Raw genomic sequence first — 12,362 nt, 5'->3', positions numbered from 1 at the left:
AACTTTTAGTTAATCTAGTTTTCCGCGTGCACGGAATTCCGTTGGACATTGTGTCGGACCGAGGGCCCCAATTCACCTCCCAGGTTTGGAAGGCCTTTTGCAGGGCACTGGGCGCCACAGTCAGCCTTTCCTCCGGCTTCCACCCACAGTCCAACGGTCAGGCGGAGAGGACCAACCAGGGCCTGGTTGAGTATGCCCACAACTCTCTAGTGTCATCTGCCACAGGACTGTCCCCCTTCGAGGCCTCCCTAGGCTACCAGCCACCCCTGTTCCCCGAACAAGAAGCCGATGTGGCAGTCCCCTCTGTTAGGCACCACCTTCACAGGTGCAGAAGACTCTGGCGCGCCACCAGGACCACCCTCCTGCACACTCGGGACGCCAACCGACAGTCGGCCGATCATCATAGAAGGCCGGCCCCCCCCTATGCTCCTGGTCAAGCTGACTGGTTGTCCACCCTTCACATCCCCCTGCGTGCTGAGTCTAGGAAACTCTCCCCCCGCTACATCGGCCCCTACACTGTCGAGAAGATCATCAACCCCACGTCAATACGACTGAATCTCCCCCGCCACATGCGGATCCATCCCACATTCCACGTCTCCCAGCTCAAACCCGTGGTTTCCTCACCCTTGAACCCTCCGGCCGAACCCCCACCACCCCCCCGGCTCGTCAATGGGCATCCGGCGTACACGGTTCGCCGGTTGCTGGATGTCCGTAGGCGTGGTCGGGGCCTCCAATACCTGGTGGATTGGGAGGGTTATGGGCCTGAGGAGCGGTCGTGGGTTCCCCGGGTTGCCATGCCATCCTTGACCCCAACCTGGTCCGTGAGTTCCACCGTCTACATCCCGATAGACCCGGTAGGCCACCTAGAGGTGGCCGTTGAGGGGGGGGTACTGTTAGGATTCCGCCGGCGCTTACCTTTTATTTTCGGGTTTCCCAGCGTTTTGTTTTTATTCCGGGTTGCATTTTGTTTTTCTCTGTTTTCTTTAGTTTCCCCCGATCGCTTTTGTTCTTGGTGGGGTTTTGCGTTTGTTTCCCGTTTTTGCTCCCTTCTCCCCCTAGCGGCCTGGAGCGGTACTGTTTTCAGAGGTTGCTGCGGAAACCAGCCTATAGATCGCTGGAGGGCGGACTCCACACACACCTGCGCCTCATTCTCCGTCTCATGAACTACTGCATTTAAACGCCGGCTTTTCCTTCACTCCTCGCCAGATTGTCTGCTCGCCATACGACCTTCTCCCCGCTCCTGGTTCCGCCGCTCCTGGTTCTCCTGTGTTCCTGCGGCTTCCTGTTTTCTGGTCCCCCCGTTCCTGGTCTTCCTGCGTTCCTGCCGTCCTTCTGCATCCATTCTCCACCTGTGCCCTGCACTCCGGCTCCACTACTCATCGTTCGTTCCCTGCATCCCGGTTCATCGCTCCTGGTCACCTGTCCGCCCTGCAGTTCCCCGGCGCTACCAGTACCGCTCCTGCCGCTCCCCTCTCGTTTCGGTTATCCTTTTGGTTGTTGTTTTGTCTTCATTTAATATTGTTTAATAAACGTTGGTTTTTACGTTTGGGGTTGGTTGTTTGTGCATTCGCCTTTTGGGTTCCCCACCCCCTGGTTCTTGGTGGGCTACGACCCCACCATAACATCAACCAACAACCTCCTATCGGTAAATGCATGTATTCCAATAGTGTGTATTTGTAAATGTGTGTGTGTACATATATGCTGACAATAAATGTCAGCATTTGCACCCACACACACAATCAGGGCTGCCATCAAAAAGTTAAAATTAACAAAAGAGTACAAACTGAGATTATGATTTTTACTAATGTTTGCTTTCTTTTATGGGTTTGGTTAGTCTTTCTTGTCCCATGTCAGGTAGGAAGCGGAAACGCTTTCCTGACTCGGTATCCTTTCCTTCCTATGCTGATGCAGACACAGAAGCACCAAAGCCCATACCATTTAATCCCTCTCGTCCAGTAGGCATAGATCTGGGAAGTGTGCGTAGGGCTGTATGGTCAGCCACAAGTACCTTGCGTGAAATAGACTTCTTCAAGTTGTTTTTCACGTACACCATCGTTGCCGAGATTTGCCAGTTTACAAACTCTAAGGGGTGGGAGCTTGTACTGAATAGGCCGTCTTATGCGAACCATCATGGGGCATGGGAAGAAGTGACCCCGGATGAATTCTACCGGTTTCTTGGGCTCCTTATTTACATGGGTTTCACGTCCCTGCACAGCATTCACAGATATTGGGGAACCAAATCTCTTCAGGGTTCATGGGCCAAGTTATTCATGTCCCGTGACCGTTTCAAGGAATTGATGGCAGCCCTCCATGTTGTAGATCCTGCCACAGGAAATAATCTTGATCGTCTTAGGAAGTTGCGTTACCTGATGGACCACCTCAAAACCAAGTGTCAGCAGCTTTTCCAGGCTAATGAAAATCTGAGCATAGACGAGAGAATGGTAAAATCAAAAGGTCAATCAGGATTCAAGCAGTATATGAAGGGCAAACCTACTCGCTGGGGTTTCAAATTGTGGGTCATTGCAACTTCAGATTCGGGATATACCTTAGACTTTGATGTTTACACAGGCAGTCTTGATGGGCGCATAACTGATTTGGCTATAAAAGTGATCGAAGACCTTGTGCAACCATTTAAAAATCAAGGTCACACAGTTTGGTTTGACAACTTCTATACATCACCAACTGTTATGGTCCGACTTAAGGAGTGGGGAATCAATGCTTGTGGGACATGTAGGATTAATCGTAAGAAATTCCCAGTGGATTTCAAAGATGTCAAGAAATGGGAGCGGCAAGCTAACCGTGGTGATATGAGGTGGTGTAGAATTGACGGAAATGTCTTAGTTGTTCAGTGGAAGGACACGCGAGCAGTTACATGCCTCTCTAATTTCCACAATGCTAATGATTCATCAGAGGTTTCTAGGATGGTAAAGAATGGTGCCACGTGGGACAGGAAAGTAGTCCGTCAACCAGCTGTAGTAAAGGACTACAATAAACACATGGGAGGTGTTGACAGATCTGATCAAATGTTAAACACATACAATCTGCTTCAGAAAACTCAAAAGTGGTGGAAAACACTTTTCTTCCATTTTGTGGACATAGCCGTCGTTAATAGTTTCATTTTGTTTCAGGACTGGCATCATTCCAATCCAGCATCACGTTATGGGTTTAGTTCAGCAGGCTACAGCCAGATAAACTTTAGGGAAAATCTGTCGCGCCAACTTGCAGACATTTCCGTCGATTCAATTTTGCCATCTCAGCTTTCAGTAGCTCCAACCACTTCCTCATCGTTTTACGTCACCCACATTCCTCAGATGGAGCAAGTATCAAGAAATTGCTGGCTTTGCTACAAAAAATTCAAAAAAGAAAATAAAACAAAGATTGCATGCATGGCTCCTGAGTGCCAAGGTAGAAGATTTTGTTTAGTTGGCAATCGAAACTGTTTTCAGTCTTGGCATTCTAGCGAAGGAGATGAGTTTCGCAGTTAGACCTACACAGGGCTTCTGTCTTCTGCTGTCAGTCCCTCTCATCTTTCCTCAACCCCTGTGTTTGTGTATATGTTCTTTGTTTCTCTTTCTCTTCACAGGTCAAAGTTCAGTGTGCATTGTTCATTGGAAGGAGGTAATTTGAGGTAATTATCCATTGTGCATTGTCTGTTAAATATTTTGTTGTGAATTTTTGGCAAAATGGCTTAGATGAGATTTGATATCCTGTTGCCTCAAAACTGTTTACTGAATTGTTCAATGATTATCCTGAACAAATAATTGCTTTTTCTTGTATTGTTGAATTGGATTATTTGAGAGTTTGTTTTATGGAGTGATGTTCTTCAATAGTGCTGAACTATATTGTATTGTTGTTTTGAAATTATTTATAGAATGAGAAGTGTATATAATTCTAATAAAAATCTTTAATGTTTTTGAACTATACACTGTTGTTAGAGTGCTTATTTTGTCAAATACATTTTATCTGCTGTCTTATTTCAAAAATATGGATGTTGACAATTTAGTAATAATTAAGAAAAAAGTACACTTTCATTGGTTTATAGTGTATGCTGACATTGGTAAAAAGTGAGGTAAAAAAGGAGCTACACGAACATTCTAAATTGCTAAATGACACCTTCTGCTAAATTGATCATAACTTTTGAATAGAAGATGATAGATTCAAAATTATTTTCTTGACAAATGGCTCACAAAATTGCAAACATTTCATATGTTCTATATTGTTCTCTATATTGCACAGAAATGTGTTAAAAATGTAAGTATTTATGAATTAAATAAAAAACGAGAGATTTTTTTAGGTTGATTTTGAAGGTTTTTTGTAAACATTTATTATATTACACTTGAAAAACATTGTGTTTCATATACTTTTAAAGAACTGATTCTCCTGGTTATAATGGTGTGTGTATATGCAGGGTTTTTTTTCATAAAAGTACACTTTCATTGGTTTATAGTGTATGCTGACATTGGTAAAAAGTGAGGTAAAAAAGGAGCTACACGAACATTCTAAATTGCTAAATGACACCTTCTGCTAAATTGATCATAGCTTTTGAATAGAAGATGATAGATTCAAAATTATTTTCTTGACAAATGGCTCACAAAATTGCAAACATTTCATATGTTCTATATTGTTCTCTATATTGCACAGAAATGTATTAAAAATGTAAGTATTTATGAATTAAATAAAAAACGAGAGATTTTTTTAGGTTGATTTTGAAGGTTTTTTGTAAACATTTATTATATTACACTTGAAAAACATTGTGTTTCATATAATTTTAAAGAACTGATTCTCCTGGTTATAATGGTGTGTGTATATGCAGGGTTTTTTTTCATAAAAGTACACTTTCATTGGTTTATAGTGTATGCTGACATTGGTAAAAAGTGAGGTAAAAAAGGAGCTACACGAACATTCTAAATTGCTAAATGACACCTTCTGCTAAATTGATCATAACTTTTGAATAGATGATAGATTCAAAATTATTTTCTTGACAAATGGCTCACAAAATTGCAAACATTTCATATACTCTATATTTTTCTCTAAATTGCACAGAAATGTGTTAAAAATGTAAGTATTTATGTATGAAATAAAAATTGAGAGGTTTTTTAGGTTGATTTTGAAGGATTTTTGTATAGATTTGTTTATATTACACTTAAATAACCATACTGAGTTTTATATCATTTTAAAGAACTGATTCTTCTGGTTATAATGGTGTGTATATATAGTCTATGCTATGTACGGTATTTACACAATAAGGTTTTTTCTATGACCATGTTACATAGTGTCCGAAAATGGAATGTTCCACTCAGGCATGAAAGGGTTAAGGATCTACCAGAGCATCCTGTTAGAAGAGCATTACAATAATCTAACCGAGAAGTTATAAACGCATGGATCAGTTTTTCGGCGTCATTAACAGATAGTATATTTCTTATTTTAGAAATGTTACGCAAATGATAGAAAGCAACTCTAGTAATATTATTAACGTGTGTATCAAATGAGAGATCTGAATCTGTTGTGACACCTAAGTTTTTTACATCTGGGCTGGGAGTAACAGAGAACGTGTTTAAGTTTAGCACCAGGTTAGACAACTTGTCTCTTGCAGCTTTAGAGCCAACAAGTAAAACCTCAGTTTTATCTGAATTAAGTAAAAGAAAATTTATTTATTTATTATTTATCATTTATTATTTACATAAACGAATTGAGAGCGGTCAGTCAGATATGATTTAAACCAAGAGAGTGCGAGTCCTTTAACACCTACTGTATTTTCTAGCCTCTCCAGTAAAATGTTATGATCGGCCATATCAAACGCTGCACTAAGATCTAATAGAACAAGAAAAGAGACACATCCATTATCAGAAGACATTAACAACTCGTTAACTACTCTAATTAATGCACTTTCGGTACTATGGTTGGGTCTAAATCCTGATTGAAATTTTTCATGAATACAATTTTCATTCAAATAAGAACATAGCTGTTTGGAAACGACTTTTTCTAATATCTTTGAGACAAAAGGAAGGTTTGAAATTGGCCTATAATTAGATAAAACATGTGGATCAAGATTAGGTTTTTTAATCAGGGCTTTAATAACAGCACTTTTAAACTATTTAGGTACATATCCAAGGCTAAGGGATGCATTGATTAATGTAAGCAGGGGCTCTACAATAGCTGGGAGTAAATCTTTAAGTAGACGAGTTGGAACAGGATCGAGTATACACGATGATGACTTCGATGATTTAATCAACACAGTTAGTTCATTTTGGGAGATTGGATTAAAGGAATTTAGTTGGATTAACTCGTTACTGTTATCATTACTGTTATCACCAATGCTGCTCGGAGTGAGTCCATACTTAACATTGGCAAGTGACACACTCTGACTCTGAAGTCGTATTTTTTCTATCTTGTCATTAAAGAATTTTAAAAAATCATCGCTGGTACAGTCAGGCGGTATATTAGATTCAGTTTCATTGACGTTTTTAGTTAATTTGGACACTGTCTCAAAAAGGAATCTGGGATTGTTTTTATTTTTCTCTATTAGGGACGAATAATATAAAGATTTAGCTTTTATAAGTGCATGTTTATACTCAGTTAGAGCATCTTTCCAAGCAATCTTATACACTTCCAGTGTAGTGTGACGCCACTTGCGTTCTAATTTCCGTGCTGCTTGTTTAAGTGCGCATGTGTGGTCATTGTACCAAGGAGCAAGTTTTTTCTCCCTAATCAGTTTAGTTTTGAGTGGGGCTACGTTATCTAAGGTTGTGCGTAATACAGTCTCTAGGTTTTGAGTTGCCTGATCTAGTTCTTTAGGTTCTGATGCTGGTATATTTGGTAATTCTGGTAGGCAGTTTATGAACGCTGCTGCAGTTGCAGATGTAATAGTGCGCTTATATTTAAAACGATTTGGTTGCTGTACCTTATTGGACAGGGACACTTCATAAATTAGTAGAGAGTGATCAGAGATTAAGTCATTCTGTGGTACGATTACCAGGTTGTCTATGTTTATACCATAAGTAAGTATTAAATCTAAGGTATGTTTACAGCGGTGAGTGGGTCCTGTTACATTTTGGGTGATGCCTAAAGATTCTAAAATAGAGTCAAACGCAGTTTTGAGTGGATTACATTTATCCTCATAATGGATATTAAAGTCACCAACAATTAAAGCTTTCTTAGTTGATAAAACTAATTTAGAAAGAAAATCGGCAAATTCGTTAAGAAATTCTGAGTAAGGACCAGGGGGTCGATAAACAGTAACCAGCTTAAACATACTAGTTTTATCAGATGAACATTTATTGGTTATGTCAGAGATAAGAACTTCAAACGAGTTTGTTATGGGAGTTGATTTTACAGTGATACCTATGTCCTTGTCATAAATTGTGGCTATTCCTCCACCACGACCACCAAGACGTGGCTTATGTTCATAACTGTAACCCGGAGGAGATGCTTCATTTAAACCTAGATACTCATCAGGTCTAGCCCAGTTCTCAGTTAAACAAAGTGCACTAAGACTATTATCTGTAATTATTTCATTTACAATTACTGTTTTGCATGCAAGTGACCTGATGTTTAGAAGTCCTAACTTTAGTTTAGCTTTACTATGGTTTTCATGATGCTCATTTAGATTAATTTTAATTAAGTTATTATGACATACTTTTTGATTTTGTTTTGGCTTACACCTGCCACGGTAAACAGACACAGTCTCAATGGTTTGTGACCTAAGGATTCCGGGTGACGTCCGATGGCGACTCGCAGACAGTTGGTTAGGCCTGTTAGTCTGCTGCCTGGTCTTGGCTCTGGATAGTCATTTAACACTATCTGCCGCTACACTAACGCGGTGGTAAAGCCTGTCACCTATGCTGCAAGAAATGCGAGCAGCACCCTCCCATGTGGGGTGGACACCATCCCGCTTCAAAAGACCAGGCCTTCCCTCAAAGGTGGACCAATTATCTAAAAATCAATGCAGTTTTCTGAGCACCATTTAGACATCCAGCGGTTCAGCGACAACAACCTGCTGTAGGTTTCGCCACTGGGTCGAATCGGTAAGGGGCCAGAGCACACTACTGCCTCAGACATCGACCTAGCTAACTCACACACCTCTTTAACATTACTCTTAGTAACCTCAGACTGCCGTAAACGAACATCATTAGTGCCGACGTGGATAACAATCTTCGAAAATCTACGATTAGCATTAGCCAGCACTTTCAGGTTTGCTCTGATGTCAGGCGCCCTGGCCCCCGGAATACAAGTGACTATGGTTGCTGGTGTCTCTATGGGGGTTGCAATACGCACGTGTCGGAGCTGAGAGTCTCCTATAACCATAGCACTTACATTAACAGGCTGCTCAGCGGGTGGCTCACTGAGTGGGGAAAACCTGTTGGACACGTGCAACTGAGATGGTCGGTGCTTTGCCCTACGACTATGTCGCCGAGACGTCACCCAGTCGCCCCGCTGTGAGGACTCTAATGCCGGAGTCTGGGGTTCTACACCTGAACTGCTGGCATTCGGGACTGCTACAGCTGAAACTAAGCCCTCACTAGTAGTAGTCTGTTCTAACGCCCGAATGCGCCCTTCTAACACTGAGATCTTCTCCGTCAGACTAACAACTAATCTACACTTATTACATGTAAAGTTATCACTAAACACGGAGAAGGAATAACTGAACATGTTACACTCGGAACATGGATATAATGCTCCTGCTAGGACCATAATAACAGAGAAATGTACTTAGCTTTACAAGATGAGTTGGAGATGATGTTTATGTTGGATTCACCGGCGCTTCTGCTGGTAGTCACAGAAGAACGGCTTTAATTCCGGATGAAACAGGCGATGATAAGCTGGAATACAAAAACCACCAACCAAACCAACACAAACGCGCTTCGTTCGGACAAAAGCGGCTGTAATTCTAAAGGAGAACGGTGTTATGCGCTGGTGTACTAAACAAATAAACGCGCTTCCTACGAACAGAAACGGTTATAACTCCCCACAAAACAGAGGTGTTTTAAGAGCTGAAATACAGAACACAACCAAACACAAACGCGCTTCGTGCGGACCGAAAACGGTTTTAATTCTGGATAATTAAGATGTTTATGCGCTGAAGTACAAAAACAAACAAAACCGGCTTCGTTCGGATGCCGGTAGCAGAAGTTTCCTAGTTTCCAACACAGCACGAATTTACGTTAGTAAACACAAGCGCTTTTTTACGATAAACAAAATAAAACTAAATCAACAACACACGGAAGATTAACTTATAAATTATATGTTTAAAACATACGTATATAAAAAGTTATTTAGCTAAAGGCTACAAACAAACAACTAGGCTAGCGTCTCAGCGTGCGTACCCACGCTGAGACGCTAGCTCTGGTCCTCTTTCTCCTTTTTTCTTTGTTCTCCTGGATTCCCGCTCTTTTTCACCTCCTTCTCCGGTTTCTTTTTGGCTGTCTGTCTCCTCCACCGTCTCCTCCCCCACCTGGTCTGCTGTCTCTGCTTCTTTGTTCTTTCTCTCCTGCATTTTTCCCGCCTTTTCCGGCTCCTCGTGTTCAGTCTCTCTCCTGAACCCCATTTCCTCAAAGTCCTCTGCAAATAAGCTTGCAAAAAGTCCTCTTCGCGCTGGGCATCGTCTGTAAAGATGTTCCTCGCTTCCACATATGCTGCATGTCTTGGGAGCTCCACATTCTTGTGTCCTGTGATCCTCCCCTCCACATGTGCGACATCTCTGGCCTTCACAGTTTTCTTTTGTGTGTCCTAAGGCTCCACACCTTCTGCAGTACTGTGGCTGGCCTGGGTAGTACAAAAACCCGCGATGTGGCCCAATTGCGAAGCTACCTGGGGGATGCACCAAACCTCCCGTGGTCGTTGGATCCACCTTTAGCTTCACCATAAACCTTCTCTTCCCGTTCCAAATACCAAACCGCCCACGTACCTTCTCTCCTGGTGACACGGCGTTGCAATACCTGGAGAGGAAAGCCCTGATGTCTTCATCCGGCACAAAAGGGTTGTACATGTGTACCGTCACTGGTATCTCCTCCATAGCAAACAGCGGCACCAGGCGTATGTCTCTCAGGTCCTCGTCCTCCATCCTCCTTGAACAGAGGTCAAAGAACGTCGTGCAGTCTTTAAAAGAAACAAAAGTAATGTCCAAAAAGCCAGCTGCCGAGAAGTCTTGTAGACAATAAATCTGTGATGCCGTAACTGCACATCGGGTTCTAAGCAAGTCTTGTACGATCCAGTCCCATCCGAATCTCCTCCTTCTTTCCTCAGTCACCTCCCTGCAGATTTCGATCCTAACGCTATGTTTAAGCCGCGCCAACCTGGCCGGCCGTCTGTCGCCTTCTCTCTGCATGATAAGAACAGATACTACACTTGATCTTAGCCAAAAGGCCGAGAAGCGATAACCCGAAATAGGCGCCGGGCCCCGGGCCCTACCTCTTGAGGGCCCGGACTAGCGGACGGCGCTGACCGGCCACCATCACGCCCACACACCTTCTGTCATTCCACCAGCAAAAGAGCAGCTTTGCAAAGACAAAGCCTTCAAAAAATAAGTTGAACTTGTCAGCGTTCCTCTCCACGGAAATCTTTAGTAAAAGGCGAAAGATTTGTACGTGAATGAAGAGAAACTCCAGCCCTGCTCACCGGTCGCCCGGGCCTCCGTAGGCCACCGGCTGCTCAAGGAAGAGGGCTTGAGGTAGAGCGACGAAAACCTGCGGCAGGAGGGCCCTTGGGTCGTCGGGTGGGTGACGAGGCAGCAGAAGAGGCAGCACAGCCTTTGCCTGGAGAAACACAGAGCGGGGGAAAATGAAGCCTTTCTCTTTTTTATTTTTATTTTTATTTTTTAAAGTAAAACGGAGGGAAAATGAAAAAGCGGGAAAAAGGGGAGTCCCTAGCGCAAAAGGACCGAGGAAACCCCGGGCCTAGGCTAAGCAAAACTTCTAAGGCGCCGTACCCCTAATACCAACAGTGCCCAGCAGGGGCCAGTCACCAGCATTCGTCAATTTCTCTTTCGTTTGACCGTTTATGAGGGTGCACCGTGCCAGGAGGCAATGCAATACCTGGTCGATGCGTGGAGTGGACGGAGCAAGCCCCTCTTCCGACTCCGGGGCCTAAAAATCCATTTAATATATTGTCCTCGGGTAGAGGACGTATCAGATATTAAACTGATAAGAACAGATTTTTCTTTCGAAAAAGTTTTATTGTCACCATTTTACATTTTAAAACATTTATCATACACAATTTTTTAAAAGACATCTTCACATAAAAACAATAAAACATACTTTATACAATTTCTTAAAAGCTTCTGTTCTCATAAAACGTCCACATGGTAAAAGAACATTTAAAAGCTTCTTTCAGTATGTTAAAAGTTCATCTTGTTTTTAAAAGTGAAGAGTAATATCGCTTTTAAAAGGTCTAATAAAAGTCCAATAAAAGTCCAGGTAAAACAACGCAGTTAAAACAAGCTCCTCTGTGCAGGACCGGGGTGAGTCCTCGTCCACCTTGCACCACCCCGCTCCTTTGTTGAAACCGGTGTCACGTTCTGCAGCTCAGCGGAGATCCTCACCCTGTGCCCGATGCTCCGTCCTTCTCGTGATCAGTTGGCGGTGCATTGACGGGAGCCATCGCCCGTTGTGGTGGTCTGGACCCCCCTGCGTGTGGCCCCAGCCCCCTCCTCCGATTGGCGACGCACAGCGCCTCCTGCCGCGACGATGTTGCCACCAACAGGTCGCGGGAGGTCCACAAGGCGGCTGTCACGCTGGTAAGGGTGAGCCAGAGCGTGGTGAACTCCGCGGCTGGCAATTTTTCGACACCTTGACCCACCCCGTTCACCGCTAGCCGGTAAACTCGTGGGTGGACCTCCCCTGCTGGTAGGCTCGGGCATTGTAGCGGGCCGGTTTTGGCCCACAGGTCAGAAAGGTGTGTGGGCGTGACGGTGGCCGGTCAGCGCCGTCCGCTAGTCCGGGCCCTCAAGAGGTAGGGCCCGGGGCCCGGCGCCTATTTCGGGTTATCGCTTCTCGGCCTTTTGGCTAAGATCAAGTGTAGTATCTGTTCTTATCATGAGCGGAGAAGACGACAGACTCACCCCGGTCCTGCAAATAGGAGCATGTTTTACCAGCGTTCTTTTACCGGACTTTTATTGGACTTTTTAAACCGATATTATTCTTCACTTTTAAAACCAGATGAACTTTTAACATACGAGAAATAAAGCTTTTAAATGTTCTTTTACCTGCGAATATTTTATGTAAACAAAAGCTTATATCAATTGTGAAAAGTATGTTTTATTGTTTTTTTATGTGAAGATATGTATTAATTTTTGAATGAAAAATTATTTTAAATTTTGAATGAAAATTGTTTTAATTTTTGAATGGAAAATGTTGTAATGTAATAAA

General features: G+C 43.1%; 2 non-coding genes and 2 pseudogenes across 2 annotated transcripts; 1 reads left to right on the top strand and 3 right to left on the bottom strand.

Moving 5' to 3' along the window:
* Positions 1-10,252: 10,252 nt before the first annotated feature.
* Positions 10,253-10,374, bottom strand: LOC134312684 (U2 spliceosomal RNA; annotated as a pseudogene).
* A 117-nt stretch (positions 10,375-10,491) lies between these two features.
* On the bottom strand, positions 10,492-10,606 carry LOC134312943 (U5 spliceosomal RNA). Its single transcript, XR_010011854.1, has one exon. It is a non-coding gene; the product is annotated as a U5 spliceosomal RNA (small nuclear RNA).
* Positions 10,607-10,996: 390 nt separating this feature from the next.
* Positions 10,997-11,170, bottom strand: LOC134313468 (U2 spliceosomal RNA; annotated as a pseudogene).
* Positions 11,171-11,979: 809 nt separating this feature from the next.
* On the top strand, positions 11,980-12,162 carry LOC134312660 (U2 spliceosomal RNA). The gene has a single exon (XR_010011613.1). It is a non-coding gene; the product is annotated as a U2 spliceosomal RNA (small nuclear RNA).
* Positions 12,163-12,362: the final 200 nt, after the last annotated feature.

Source organism: Trichomycterus rosablanca, chromosome 4, assembly GCF_030014385.1.
Source record: "Trichomycterus rosablanca isolate fTriRos1 chromosome 4, fTriRos1.hap1, whole genome shotgun sequence".
NCBI classification, from domain to species: Eukaryota; Metazoa; Chordata; class Actinopteri; order Siluriformes; family Trichomycteridae; genus Trichomycterus; species Trichomycterus rosablanca.
This window is presented reverse-complemented; position numbering and strand designations above follow the sequence as displayed.